This window comes from Cnephaeus nilssonii (assembly GCF_951640355.1).
Source record: "Cnephaeus nilssonii genome assembly, chromosome: 20".
NCBI lineage: Eukaryota > Metazoa > Chordata > Mammalia > Chiroptera > Vespertilionidae > Cnephaeus > Cnephaeus nilssonii.
Window position 1 is genome coordinate 7492261 of NC_137091.1, and position 14219 is coordinate 7506479.

Sequence of the window (14219 nt, forward strand, 5' to 3'; positions counted from 1 at the left end):
TGTGTGATGTGTGTATGTGTGTGAGATGTGTGGTGTGTGTGTGATGTGGGGGGTGTGTGTGTGTGATGTGTGTGTGGTGTGTGTGTATGTGTGACCGTCCAGCAGTGTTTCAGAGCCAAGGACCCCTCTCGGTGCACCTCAAATCACACTCCTCACCTGAGGTTCTCCTTGAAGAAAGAAAAGAAAGAGGTGCTGGGCTCTCCCACACCCTGTCCATTGCTGTTAGGCTATCACTTGGCATAAGGTAGACCAGGGTCTGTGCATCGGGGACACAGCGATGCCGGAAACAGTCACGGGCCATTTGCCGACACCTGTCACCGCCTCCCGCCCCACAACACGGGGGCCTTCTCAGGAACTGCTGGGACGTGAACCTCGTTCGTCGGCAGCCTGTGGGGAGGCCCCCGAGCTGAGGGCAGCCACCAGGACCTGCACCCCAGAAAGGGCCTTCAGACGGGGTTTTGATGACCTCGCTGCCCTACTTTGCACCAACATGCGCCCCCACCAGCCCGTGGCCTGTGGGAAGATTCTAGAGGGGCCCCCGCGTGGCCATTGCCCCCGCAGCCCTCAGAGGGCCGTTCTGGAATTTCCTGCAGCTGGAAGCGGGGGCCACGGGCACATCCTGAGGACGGATCTGCAACTGTGGCGCCGCGGGTGGGCCAGGCCCCTGCTGGCAGCCTGGTGAGCCGGCCGAGGAGACTTGGCAGAGACCCTGGCCCATGGGAGGCCCCAGGGCTCACTTGTCCGAACAGCTGCGGGACCCTGCCGCGCTCGCTGCCAGAACATACCAGCGCCGCCCCCGGCTCCCGGAGAAGCCTCAGCCCCCAGCCTGCGAGGCAGCCCCACGTTTGAATTTCATCTGCAAACCCCGGTTTCCTGCAGGCAAGCTGGCACCTGCACAGATGGCCCTCGCACCACAGAGTAAAAATAACGGAGCCGGCGGTGCCGGGCCGCCCTCTTTCTCTGGGCAGATGTTGCGCTGCGTTTTGGGCGCGTTGGGCCCGCGTGCTCCCCTCCTGAGCGTTCGCACCCCTTCTGTTGTGCTGGTGGGAGCAGCCATGCCGTGCAGGGTGTCCCTGAAAGTGTTTCGGGGTGCCATGGCCATGCTGTCACGCATGCAATGGTGGAGGGGTTGGGGCGATGCCTTGGGTAGCACGACCCACAGAAGTGGGGTGAGAGGCTGCCTGCATGCCCAGGGCAGGTGGAGGGCCGGGAGAGAGGAAGCTCGGGGGCTCCTGGTGTTTGAAACCCCCAAACCCCAATCAGCCCCAGGAGCTCTGATAGGCCATTCATTTCTTTTTCTTTCTTTTTTAAGCAAATGTTTTTATTGATTTTAGAGAGGGAGAGGGAGAAACATCAATGATGAGAATCACTGATCGGCTGCCTCCTGCACGCCCCACACTGGGGATTGGCCAGCAACCCGGGCACATGCCCTGACCGGGAATCGAACTGTGACGACGTCCTGGTTCAAAGGTCGATGCTCAACCACCAGCACCAAGCCATGCTGGTCCGGCTGGCCCATTCATTTCTACCCCCCACGTTTGCCCAGAACCTCTGTGCCAAGCCCTTGGGATACAGTGAAGGACAAGTCAGGTCCAGAGAACACGCATCTGTGGGCTGGGCGGCACACGAACACCGGTCGGCTGGTCCCCCCCTGAGCACAGGACCTGGAGCCCAAGTGTGGGAGCAGCTCCCCATGAGGTCTGCCTCACCCGCAGCCCCAAGTTCCCTCTCTGTCGTCTCCCAGGTCTCCTTTTCCCTGAGTGCCAGCTGCCACCTCTCTCTTCCCAAGACGGGCACCGGCATCTCCCAGCCTGCTCTGGGGGAGGACAGGTCAGGAGGCCCCTCACACACAAAGCCTCTACTTGCCACCCAGACGACCCCTCTGAGCAGCTGGTCCTCTTTAGGGGAACTAGGGTGCTGAGGCTCCCAACAGGTGGGGCCATTAGTAGGGGAGGGCGGCTGAGGCTGGCCAGCAAGTAGGTGAGCTGGGAGGAGGCTAACAGGAGGCGGGAGCAGCGCGGGGGCCACCTCGGGCCCATGTCGCTGCCCTGACTCATCTGCATCAGGAGAGGTCGCTATAGAAGGTGCCGGCTGGAAAGTCCATACAATATAGCGGAGGGAGGACCTGGGGTCAGGGGCTGGGGCTGGGGCTGGGCTCAGGCAGCAGGTCCCGCCCGTCTGCGCCCTCAGCTGCAGTGCTCTGGGCACTGGTGTCCGGTGGCAGCCTGGTCGTCCAATTCCCCACAATCCATTTTATTTTACATATATCTTATTGATTTTTTACAGAGAGGAAGGGAGAGGGATAGAGAGTTAGAAACATCGATGAGAGAGAAACATCGATCAGCTGCCTCCTGCACACCTCCCCCACGAGGATGTGCCCTTGACCAGAATAGAACCTGGGACCCTTCAGTCCACAGGCTGACGCTCTATCCACTGAGCCAAACCGATTAGGTCCACAAAACCCAATTTTAGAGAAGAGGGACCTGAGGCCCGAGGCGGCTCAGGAACAGGCCGAGGTCACTTGGGTGGGAATGGCCCATGGCACACTGCATGAGACGCCCAAGCTTGATGAACCCCTTTAACCAGCTCATACGGACCCCCAAATCCAATGAGGGTCGGGGCTGAGGTATCGCTCTCCGGGGGCTGCGTCTCTAGGGCGGCCTGGCCACACGGGCCCGGATAGAGCGCGCCTTTCCCCGGGGGGAGCCGGGCAGCTAGGCTCCAGGCCCAGGGCCCCTCTTCCCATAACTCCTGAGCCCCGCATCGCGCCCCATCCTCCCGGACCGCCCCGCTGCGGCGCCTCCCGGTCACGCGGCGGACGGAGGAGGAGGAAGAGGAGGAAGTGGAGGAGGGAGGGCGGCCTGGGGAGAAGTCTGCTGGGAGAAGGAGCCTGAATGCCCCGGGCGCCGCCCCGCTGCTGGGGTCGCTGACGAACCCGGGCTCGGGGAAGAGACAGGTGGGTCCCGGAGGAGGGGCCGTCCGGTCAGCGGCGACCCTGAGCCAGGGTCCCTCCAGCCCCAGGACCGTCACGCCCGGCGGAAGCTGTCGCGACTCTTTGGAGAGCGCCGCCCCTAAGCCTCCGCTGGAGGCGGGCACCCTGTCACCCCTCCGAACAATCGGGTAATTCAGGCCCTTCCTGCGTGTCCCAGGGAAGGCACAGCCCCAAGGGGCGGGGGCAGGACGCCGGAGCAGGACCCCAGCCCCCGCAGGGAGGAGCCAGGCTGCTGGGGTTCGGACCTAGAGCGCGCCCTTCCTGGCCACGTGGCTCTGGGCGCATTTCCTCGCCTTCCCAGCCTCGGCTGTCCCTACCTGGGAGATGCGCTGTGCGCGCCGCACCGGAGGGTCACCAGTTTATTGCGTGCCTTAGGGCACGGCCCGCGGGGCTGGGCCCGACCTCATGGTTGCGTTTCAGGGGTGGCTTACACAGAAGAGGGGGCTGAGGCTCCGCGAGGCGCACGGGGTCCTCTCCCGGCCGCCGCCTCCCAGCCGCTCTCCCCGGGCCTGCGGGGCGGGCGCGGGCCGCGCGGTGCAGCCAGCGGCCTCCTCCGCCAGCCCCGGGCCGGCGCCGCCCTCCCTCCGCGCTCGGCCTCGGCTCCACGTGCGCCTGTTTACCCACGTGACGCCGCCCCGCCCTCCGGCCCCGGCCCCGCCCCCGCCGCGTGCGCCCCGCGGAAAGGGCGGGGCCTGAATGGTGGGCGGGGCCTCTCCTGCGCACGCGCTGCGGCCGGTCGGCCTGGGGGCGTGGCCGGCGTGGTCCAGCCTGCCAGTCCCGCGTGCGGTGGAGCCGCCGGAGCCAGGTAGGCGGGCCGCGCTAGTCCGCGTCCCGGAGCCGGAGCCGGACTCAGCACGGACGTTCGCGCGAGGGCACGTTCGCGCCCTGGTGCCTCTGCCTTGTGGGCGGGGCCACGCCCTCCGTCGGGCGCGCCCTCCCGGCTTCCTCGGCCGCTCTTCCTGTCGTGTGTTCTCGGCGTCCCGCCCCTCCAGCGTGGGTGTCGCGCAGGGTCCCCTCCCTCCTTTTAGCTCCCACGCCTGTGCGGATCGCCCGGGCAGGCCTACCGGTGGCGCACCCACGTGCGCCCGGCCCTTCTCCGAGTAGCTGTGACCTTGGGCTGATACCCTGTGGACTCCTTCCGCCCTGATCTCTCTCCGCGGCCCGGACCCCTCCCCTGCGCTCCCTGCCTTCCTCATTCCTTCTAGATCCCCATTGAGATGACCAGTGGAATTGCTCCTTTATTGGGTTATAATAACGATGAATTCATTGATTTTTGAATTTCAAACAAACCCAGAATTCCTGAGGTAAATCCCGCTTTGATAAAAGTGGGGGTTTGCTTTGCTAAAATTTTGAGACGGGTTTTGCGTTAGTGTTCAGCGGGGATATCGGTTTGAAACTCACCTTCTGTGGCTCTCTCTCTTTGAATCCCCGCAGTCACTTTTATTTGCTGTCATTGCCCTGACCCCTGGTTCTCCAAACCAGTAGGAATCTTCTATGCTGAGTTTTCTGCCCAAGTGTCAAACGCCCTACGTGGGGCAGACTGGAACCTGCCTGCAGGCTTAAAGCCACACCCATGAGTCGCTGGATCAGTCGCTCACCCAGTATCCACTCTCCCCTATGCTCTGACCTTTGTTGTCCCTCCCCAGTGCGTTCAGTTCGTGTGGGAAGGCTGGTCAGATGGGAGTTATTTGGCCCGGACCAGAGCAGAGCCTCTGAGGTATGACACTGGGCAGAACAGCCAAGAACTCTCTTCTGCCTATATCTCTACCAACATGCCTCTGTTAGCCCCTGAAACCCGGATGGAGGAGAGGGAGCAGAGGAAAATCCAAATGGAGAGTTTAAGTCTGACGTCACTGAACAAGGCACCAAGTGTCGGAGAAAACCTGGAGCTGCCCTAGACTCCCTGTTACTAGGTTTCTGCTCAGGGCTAGGCTGGCCGTGTGCTCCAAGCTCCCAGCCCAGCAAGCACTTTGGGAAAAGAGAGCCTCATTCCCAGTAACGCCAGCAAAAGTCTCAGGAGCGAGCCTCATTGGTCTGTCTTGGGTCATGTGACCACCCCTGAGCCAGTCACAAGACCAGTGAGCGGGTGCCCGGGCTCTGATTGGCCAGCCTTGGCCACGGACCACCCTGGACAGAGAGACAGGGGCTTCCCAGGAACAGGTTGGGGCTCTTCCCAAGAGCTGGGGGCTGGGATGCTAGCTGAGGACATAATCAACAGACTTCTACAATAAGTTCTCCAAATCCCAGATCCAGGACTCGGCAGGGCAGGCCTGACCCAGGAGACGGTTCTGGTTTCAAAAAAAAGGAGAGAGAGACTTGGCAAGCGCCCTGAGTGCAGACGACTCGCTAAAATATTTCTTGTTTTCTCAAGTTTACATAGACCACGTTTTCACTGTTGCTATGGGGTGGGTTGGCAGAGAGGTGAAATAAATCTGTGTCATTTCTTTTTTCTGCGCATCGAGTATATTTCCGTTTGCTTTTCACACACACACACACACACACACACACACACACACGTGCATGCACATGTAGGCTTTAATAAAATACTGCCACCCCTTGAATGCTGTCTGTGGAAGGGATAAATATGTACTGTACTTTCAACTTCTGTTCTTTGAAATGCCATATGGTCTGCACTGTGAGCTTAGAATACTCTGCCGAGCGGCGGCGTTCATGAAGCAGGCGGCCAGGTGGAGCCTTCCCCGCCGATCTCTCACTCGGTTGATTAATCCCTTAATATGCAGCGTGTAGGGCCCCCTGCGTGGGCTGGCGGGCGGGGCGCTGTCCCAGCCAGGCGGCCCCTTGGTCTGCACAGGGCCGGGAGAGGGTACAAAGGCACGCAGGCCAGCGAGGTGGGCTGGCCGCGGCCGCTGGCGCCTTTGATGGGCTCTGCCGCTCGGATTCTCAGTCTGTGCCCCGCATAATCAGGAGTAACGGGCTGGTGGTCTGCATGAATAACGAAGTTTGTCATTGTGGTTGATTTTCCTTCAGAAAAGAGGCCCCCATCTCTTGGAGGGAATGCATATTTATACGGGGCATGGAAATAAGGCCGAGGAGGCTAGCTAGCTAGGTGTGTGTGGGAGGTGGTGTCTGGGGAGGTGGAAGGGGTATCTGGACCCTGAAGGGAAGGGGCCTGGCTTGGGCTGGTGGCTGGAGCCTGGACTAGAGCTCTGTGGACCCCAGAGGAAGGAGCTGCTGGGGGAGGAGGGCCTCTTCCCCGCTCTAGCCACTGGACCCAGGCCTCAGGGCTCCAAGGACTGCTGTCTCCCAATGAGGCCGCCCTGAGTCAGAGGAGGGAGAGGTGCGACGTCCCTCCCACACCTGTAGTGTTGGTGTTTAGAGAGGTTCTTGAAGGTTCTTGTGAAAAGCATCATTGTCTTGTGCTGTATATATTTTGGTATTAAAAGGTGTTAGATTGCCTTGGTCAGTGGGCTCAGTGGTTAGAGCATCAGCCTGCGCACTGAAGGGTCACAGGTTCGATTCCTGTCAAGAGCACGTACCTGGACTGCAGGTTTGATCCCCAGCCCCACTCAGGTGCATGCAAGAGGCAATCAATCAATGTGCCTCTCTCACATTGATGTCTCTCTCTCTCTCCCACACACCCTACCTCCTTCCCACTCTCTCTAAAAAATCAATGGAACAAATATCCTCTGGTGAGGATTTAAAAAAACAACCCAACCGGAACAAACAGAACAACAGAGGCAGTGCCCTGCCCTTTCTCCTGGTCTCCCATCCAAAGCACCCCTCCCCTCCTTGGAAGGGGAGCCCCGGGACCAGGGGTGCAGCCCCCGCTGTGGGGAGCCTCTCACTGCCCCCCAGGGCCTCGGTCTCTCCGTCTCCGGGAACTTGGTGGTCTGTGCCTCCTTTCTGGTCCCTAGAAACCTGGAGGGCTGGTACTTGTGTGCCCCGGGGACACTGCCATCACCTGGGCGAAGGGTAGACATGGCCCAGTTCCCACAGAGCTGCCCACACTGCCCAGGTGCCCGCAGCCCAGCCCCCAGGGCGTGGTGGCTACGGAAAAGCCATTCACATCACTCCTGCCGATGGTAAGCAGACCTTATTCCAGGGGGCATAGCGACAGGTGTGGGGCCCAGCGCCCTGCGTCTTACCTGCAGGAGAGAGAGGGCCTCCACTCCCAACACAAGAGAAGTGGGTGGGAGTCGGGATGGAACATGACATCCGGGTGAGGGAGATTCTGGCCGAACCGACCGGACGGGATTCCTGCTGAAGGCAGCAGGTACACAGACACCAGGGGTGGTGTGTGTGTGTGAGAGAGAGATGAGGAACCGATTAGATACCGTGTGATCAGATACAGAGGACGGGGGGTTCTGGTTAAACCGACATAGCTGGATTTTTGCTGAAACTGGACAGTGGGGGACAAGCTCAGAAGTCCAGAAGCCACGTCGCCTGGAAAAGAGGTCAGGGGGGCCGAGTGGAGTTTGGTGGGGTCTCAGCTAGTGTCCAGGGAACCCCCAGCCATACGGAGCCAGGAAACGGGGACAACGGGCCTTCTGGGGAAGCGAGGCGGCCTCAGCCACAGCCTGAGAGTTCTTGAGCTGAGCGGGGTGGCCTGGGGAGGAGGTTTATCAGGAACTAAAGAAACAAACCGATTTCTCAGTTTAAATAGTCAACCCCTCAGGGGACAGGCCGGAATCTGGATTCTAGGAACCCTTCAAAATCTTTCCATTTTAAATGTGTTTAGCATCTGGATAGAAAGATGACTTTATTTTTTTTAAATGTATTTTTATTGATTTCAGAGAGGAAGGGAGAGAGAGGGAGATAGAAACATCAGTGATGAGAGAGAATCACGGATCGGCTGCCTCCTGCACGCCCCTCACTGGGGATTCAGTCTGCAACCCGGGCATGTGCCCTGACCGGGAATTGAACCCTGACTTCCTGGTTCATAGGTCAATGCTCAAGCACTGAGCCACGCCGGCCCAGCTGCCATCAACACTTGAAACATTGTAATACGCAATGCACAGTTAAAAATATGTGGCAACTCGCCTCTGAGAACCTCTGTGTCGCCTTCCTACCTCCCCAGCTGCCAGTGCGCTCCTTCTTTTGAATTTCTGTCACCCCCTGGGTGCTGTCCTGATGCTTGGACATGTGGAGGGCCTTGGCCCATTTTCCTGTGGATCGTGGCTTTTTCCCTTAGTAACTTGCAGGGGCCTTTCGTTTAGAGGTCAGGGAGGCCTGGGACTGAGGTGGGCTCGTGAGCAGGGCCCGTCACAGAGGCGGGACTGCTGGGGTCTTCCCAGGCGCTGACGGGGAGTGGGGGGGGGGGGCGGGGAATGACCCGGGGGCTCAGCGCCCGCACCCCACAGCTCACAGCACGATGGCAGGCTCCTGAGACCAAGAGGAAAAGCAATGGGGTAAGTAAGACAAAGCACAATCTAAAGCAGAACACCAGTGACATGAGAGCAAAGCGGGTCTCGGACCCTGGGCAGTGGCCCCCCTCTCCCCCCGTCTTGCCGCCCGGGTGCACCTTTATTCCCATGGGAAGGGGGTGGGGTCCCAGCCAGGAGCAGCAGCCCCCAGGGCAGAGGACCTGGCCTTGGAGCCAGAAAGGGCGTGAGGCTGTTGATCCCACTCCATGTCGCTGTCTCTCAAAGATTTTTTCTTATTTCTCTTCATCGTGTTTTGTTTTACTTCATTGCTTTTAGCCTTTCTTTTTCTTTTCTTAAATATTTAACTATTTTATTTTAAATATATTTTTATTGATTTTTTTACTGAGGAAGGGAGAGGGATAGAGAGTTAGAAACATGGATCAGCTGCCTCCTGCACAACCCCCTATTGGGGATGTGCGCAACCAAGGTACGAGTCCTTGACCCTTGACCGGAATCGAACCTGGGACCCTTCAGTCCGAAGGCTGACGCTCTATCCACTGAGCCACACCAGTTAGGGCGCAGCCTTTCTTTTTCTAAGGACCCGGAGGAAATGTGTGGGTCTCCCGTGCGTGCGCACACAGAAGGTCCGAGACGCTCCTGGCTGGTCACTGCCCCCAACAGTTGGGTCCCTGCTCTAGAGCCTGCTGATGGGGCCTGAGCTGGGACACGGGAGGCCAGGGGCCGCTGGCACCGCCGTGGGCATCCCTCCCACCCCCGCGCAGCTGGTAGTCGGGCCGAGAGGGCGCCTCCAGGTGCGCGGGCTTTTCATGGCGCGGTCCGGGGAGGGCATTCATACTAACGTTCTCGCTGAGACCCGGTTTCTGGCCCCTTAAAGGTCCCGGGCGTTACCTGTGCTCCCCGCACCCTCCCAGCCCCCGTGGTCCTCGGAGGCTTTAGCTTCAGTCTGCAGAGTGCGGCCTCTGGCTGGGGGCCCCCGGGCGCCCCGACGCGTCCCCCTCCTTGGGCGCCGAGGATGCTGGCTCCCGGCCCATCCGGTTCCGCTCCAAACTCCCCCCAGCGGCAGGCGTGGGAACCTGCGCCCTGCCCCGTCCTGTCGCCCCTCTCCCTTCCTGTCGCCCCCCACCCCTCGCCGGCCCAGAAGGCGCCCAGGAGCGTCTCGGAGCTGCGCCCACTCAGCCACGCGCATCACTGCCCACGCGCCAGCCGGCTCGGGGCGTCGTCGAGTGTGGGGCCTGGCCCGAGTCTGGGGGTGGGGAGACCCCGTGCAGGGTCCCGCTGGGCCATCCGCCACCTGGACCTGTCCGACAGGGCCACGCTGTCCTCGGAGGCCCACTGGGGGACAGTCCCCTCTCATAGAGTCCGGACGGCAGCGAAGCCAGAGGTGTGTGAACGGCTGGCTAGAGGGAGCGCTTCTGGGACGACTGTCCGGGCAGCGGCGGTCCCGAGAGCCCGCCCCTCCTCCCGCCGCCGCCCGCCCGCGGGTTGATGGCTCTTCGAGCATCCCGGCCTCGGCCAAAGCCCATCAGCACGCGCGCCTGAGGCGGAGGACAGGCCTGGGGTCCCGGCCGACTCCCCCACGGCCGGAGCTACCCGCGGGGAATGGCGCAGGCCGGCCGGGCGGCCGGAGGAGGCGGCCCCGCTCCCGGGGGGCGCACCGCGGGTGGACTCCGCGCGCCCCGGCTCCGGCCACGTGGTGCCCTCTTTCCCGGCGGAGCGATCGCACAGCGTCTGCTGCCATCTGGCGGCGGCGCGGGGCAGCTGCGGCGCCGCGCGGGCAGGTCGGGCCGGGTCGCGGGCGGGGTTCGCAGATCCCCCTCCCACAATCCCCCCCCACGTGTGCCACACGGCCCACGCTCTGCGCAGCTCCGCATTCCCCAAGCAGAGTGGGGTCCCGAGTGGGGCAGGCCGTGCAGTGGCTGGCGCCTGGCTGTTGGGAGACGCGCAGCGGGCCCTCCCTCTAACCCGGTTTTCTCCTCCGTTAAGGGGCGGATTGCCCCGGCAGAGGCGTGGGGAGGCCCAGGCCCATGGTAAGAGCTTGATAAACAATAGCTGTTAGCTGTTGTTCTTGTAAAAATTCCTGTTTAAGGAAAAGAAACCTCCATTAAGAAAGAAAAGGCTGGCCTGGCTGGTGTGGCTCCGTGATTGAACATCTCCCCTCCCCGCGCCCCCCATGAACCAAGAGGGCACCTGCCTGCTTGTGGGCTCCATTCCCAGTAGGGGGAGCCGCGAGCGGATCAATGATTCTCTCATCAATCTCTCTCTCTCTCTCTCTCTCTCTCTCTCTCTCTCAAATCAATAACAACCTTTTTAAAGATTGACTTCAGAGAGGGAGAGAGAAGCATCAGCGATGAGAGAGAATCATGGATCAGCTGCCTCCTGAGCCCCCTACTGAGGCTGGAGCCGGGAACCAGGCACGTGCCCTGATGGGGAATGGAACCGTGACCTCCTGGTTCATAGGTTGGCGCTCAACCCCTGAGCCACGCCGGCCGGCCGGGCGACAATATATTTTTAAAAAAAGAAAAAAAAAGGAAAGGACTGTTTGGATCCGTTCATGCCCCGGGGCACTGTGCACACCGTGTCTTACACGCAATTCCGCCTTAATTACTTCTCAGCAAGCAGGGGTGGGGGGAGGGGGCAGGAGCCACGTGACCGCCGGGTACCCCAGCGCGGAGGGAGGGGACGTCGCAGGCAGCCGCCGCCATTCCACCTCGGGAAACGCGGCTGCAATCCCAAGGAATCAAATATTTGCCGAGCTGTTCAACATTTCTTCAAACAACGCGCTCACGGCTCGCTCACAGCCAGGCCGGCCGTCTTCATCGCTGCGGCCTCCTCCCGGGGCGGCCTCCTCTCCCGGCTCTTCGGAGCGAAAGGCGCCCTACATGCTAAGCACAGGCCCCAAGCGGGCACCTGCCACGTGGGCCCTCCATCCGCTGGGGACGGTGCCAGGGAGCCAGAGGCACACCTGGGACAGGGGAGGTGGGGGGTGGTGCAGGAGGCTGGGCGCTCCTCAGACTTCCTGCTGCTGCTGCTGCTGCTGCCTCCCAGGGCTGCGCCCCCCCCCCCCCCCTCCGTCAGCTTCAGCTTCCTCTCCTATTACATAGGCGACAGCCCCGACCTCACAGGCCTGCTTGGGGTGCTGCTTGTTAAGTGGCAGGGACTTCGCCCCCCCTCGCCCCCCATGCCATGAAAGGTAAGAAGGCCAGCCTCCCAGGTGGGGCCTCAGGAGGGGCGGGTGTGTAGCTGGGCCTCCGACCTCAGTTTGGGTTTAAACCGAATAAAATACCCCCCAGAACTGTGCCCTCTGGGAGGCCCCTGGGGGCGGGGGGGGGGCACGAGGAGCAGCTCACACGCCTGTCTGACCTGGTGAAGTTAGCGTGGAGCAGCTCACACACCTGTCTGACCCGGTGATGTTAGCGTGGAGAAGCTCACACACCTGTCCTGACAGGGTGATGTTAGCGTGGAGCAGCTCACACACCTGTCCTGACCGGGTGATATTAGCGTGCAGCAGCTCATACACCTGTCTGACCTGGTGATGTTAGCGTGGAGCAGCTCACACACCTGTCTGACCCAGTGATGTTAGCGTGGAGCAGCTCACACACATGTCTGACCGGGTGATGTTAGCGTGGTGCAGCTCACACACATGTCCTGACCAGGTGATGTTAGCGTGGAGCAGCTCACACACCTGTCTGACCGGGGTGATGTTAGCGTGGAGCAGCTCACACACCTGTCTGACCGGGGTGATGTTAGCGTGGAGCAGCTCACACACCTGTCCTGACCGGGTGATGTTAGCATGGAGCAGCTCACACACATGTCCTGACCGGGTGATGTTAGCGTGGAGCAGCTCAAACACCTGTCTGACCCAGTGATGTTAGCGTGGAGCAGCTCACACACCTGTCCTGACCGGGTGATGTTAGCGTGGAGCAGCTCACACACCTGTCCTATCCGGGGTGATGTTAGCGTGGAGCAGCTCACACACCTGTCCTGACCGGGTGATGTTAGCGTGGAGCAGCTCACACACCTGTCCTATCCGGGGTGATGTTAGCGTGCAGCCAGTGCGCAGAGGGAGTTTCCGTGTTGCTTTTGTTTATTTTGAAGCCAGTTGGGTGCACTGAGGCTGGTCGCTGTTCTGATGTTTTTCCCTCATTAAGAAAGGCGCCCCTGGCTAGCTCCCGGTGCCCGGCCTGGAGCCGAAAGTAAACATTTCGGGCACCCACTTCCCCTGCTTTCTGGGGTGATTAAGAACCAGGCACCTGCGGGGGAGAAGCGCAGGGGAGCAAACAGCCGGGCGTTTCTCTTCTCAAGAATGCCCCATTCTTGGGGGCGTGGCTGTGGGAAAAACAAACAAACAAACAAAAAAGAATGCCCCATTCTTACCCGCCCGGCCTGGCTCAGGGGTTGATTGTCCACCTATGAACCAGGAGGTCACGGTTCGATTTCCGGTCAGGGCACATGTTGGGGTTCTGGGCTCCATCCCCAGTAGGGGGAGTGCAGGAGGCAGCCGATCCATGATTCTCTCTCATCATTGATGTTTCTCTCTCTCTCTCTGAAATGAATAAACATATGTGTTTTTTAAAAAGAACACCCCAGTCTTTATTTTGTTTCATTAATCCTCTCCCGAGGATATTTTCCATTGATTTTACAGAGAGTGGAAGAGAGAAACATCAATGGGAGAGAAACACATCGATTGGTTGCCTCCTGCACAAGCCCCAACCAGGGCCTGGGCGGGGGAGGAGCCTGCAACCAAGGTACTTACCCTTGACCAGAATTGAACCCGGGAACCTTTGGTCCGAAGGCCGACGCTCTATCCATTGAGCGACACGGGCCGGGCAAAGCTTTATTTTTTTTGCCAGTTTGGCTAAGAATCGAGAGGGAACAATAGATTTCAAATCGAAATAATTTGCATTTATGATGAATCCAAGGAATATCTACCTTGCATTTTCCCAAAAAAGAAAAATTAAACCCATTTTTAATTAACTGATAAACTATTAATCAAATTTTTGCAATGTTAGGTGACACATTATTCATTTAGATGGAATGACTGTGAACTTAAACTAATCAGAGCTGATTTGCCCACATAGGCGTGATTGAGATCCATTTCACCCCGCCATACAAAGAGCAAACCCGGCTCTCACCTGATCTCCAGCGAGCACCGCTGCGTTAATAAGGGCAGTTTTTTTTTTAAATTAAAAAAAAAATGAGACCATCCTTTCTTCATCTGCATATCAAAATCAAGAAGAACTTAATTGCAAAACACATATTCCTGAAATCTAATCATTACACGGCTTTAGGGTATTTTATTGAAGCATGTTAAATTATGGACAGAATATTAATGGGGGAGCTAATCAAACCCAATTAGTCACTTCTAACAATAGCCCCATAAATATACAAGTCGGGTCCCGGAGCCCTGTGGCCTCGAGGTGAATCTGGAAAGACAGTGAACCTGTGGGGTATTTAGAAGCCTTCGTGTAGAATTTAAAGCCAAAGGTGATTGGTTAAGTCACTTCCACGGACACCAGTCAGGCGGTGCCCTATGGGGTGTGACAAGAATTCACAAGTTTCCACCTATTTTTCAGGTAAACTCGGATCGAGGACGTTAGTGAGTCTGCAATCAATCAGCAAACCCTAATAGGCTGGCTTACCACATCACGACTCGGTCTGTTACTCCTGCATCCGAAGCCTTTGCCCGCCTTTTGTTGGAGGGCCTGGCAGCAATGCAGGGCTGAGAGTGGAGGGCGGGCTGGGCTGTGTGCTGGGCCTGGGGCTTGGTTGTCCCTGTGTCTCCTTCCCCCCTCGGGGCAGAGCAGGCAGGGTCCTTGCTACCTGCTGGACTCCCTCTGCCAGATTGAGGCTTCGGGAAAGAGGGCTCAAGGCCCCGGAAGTCT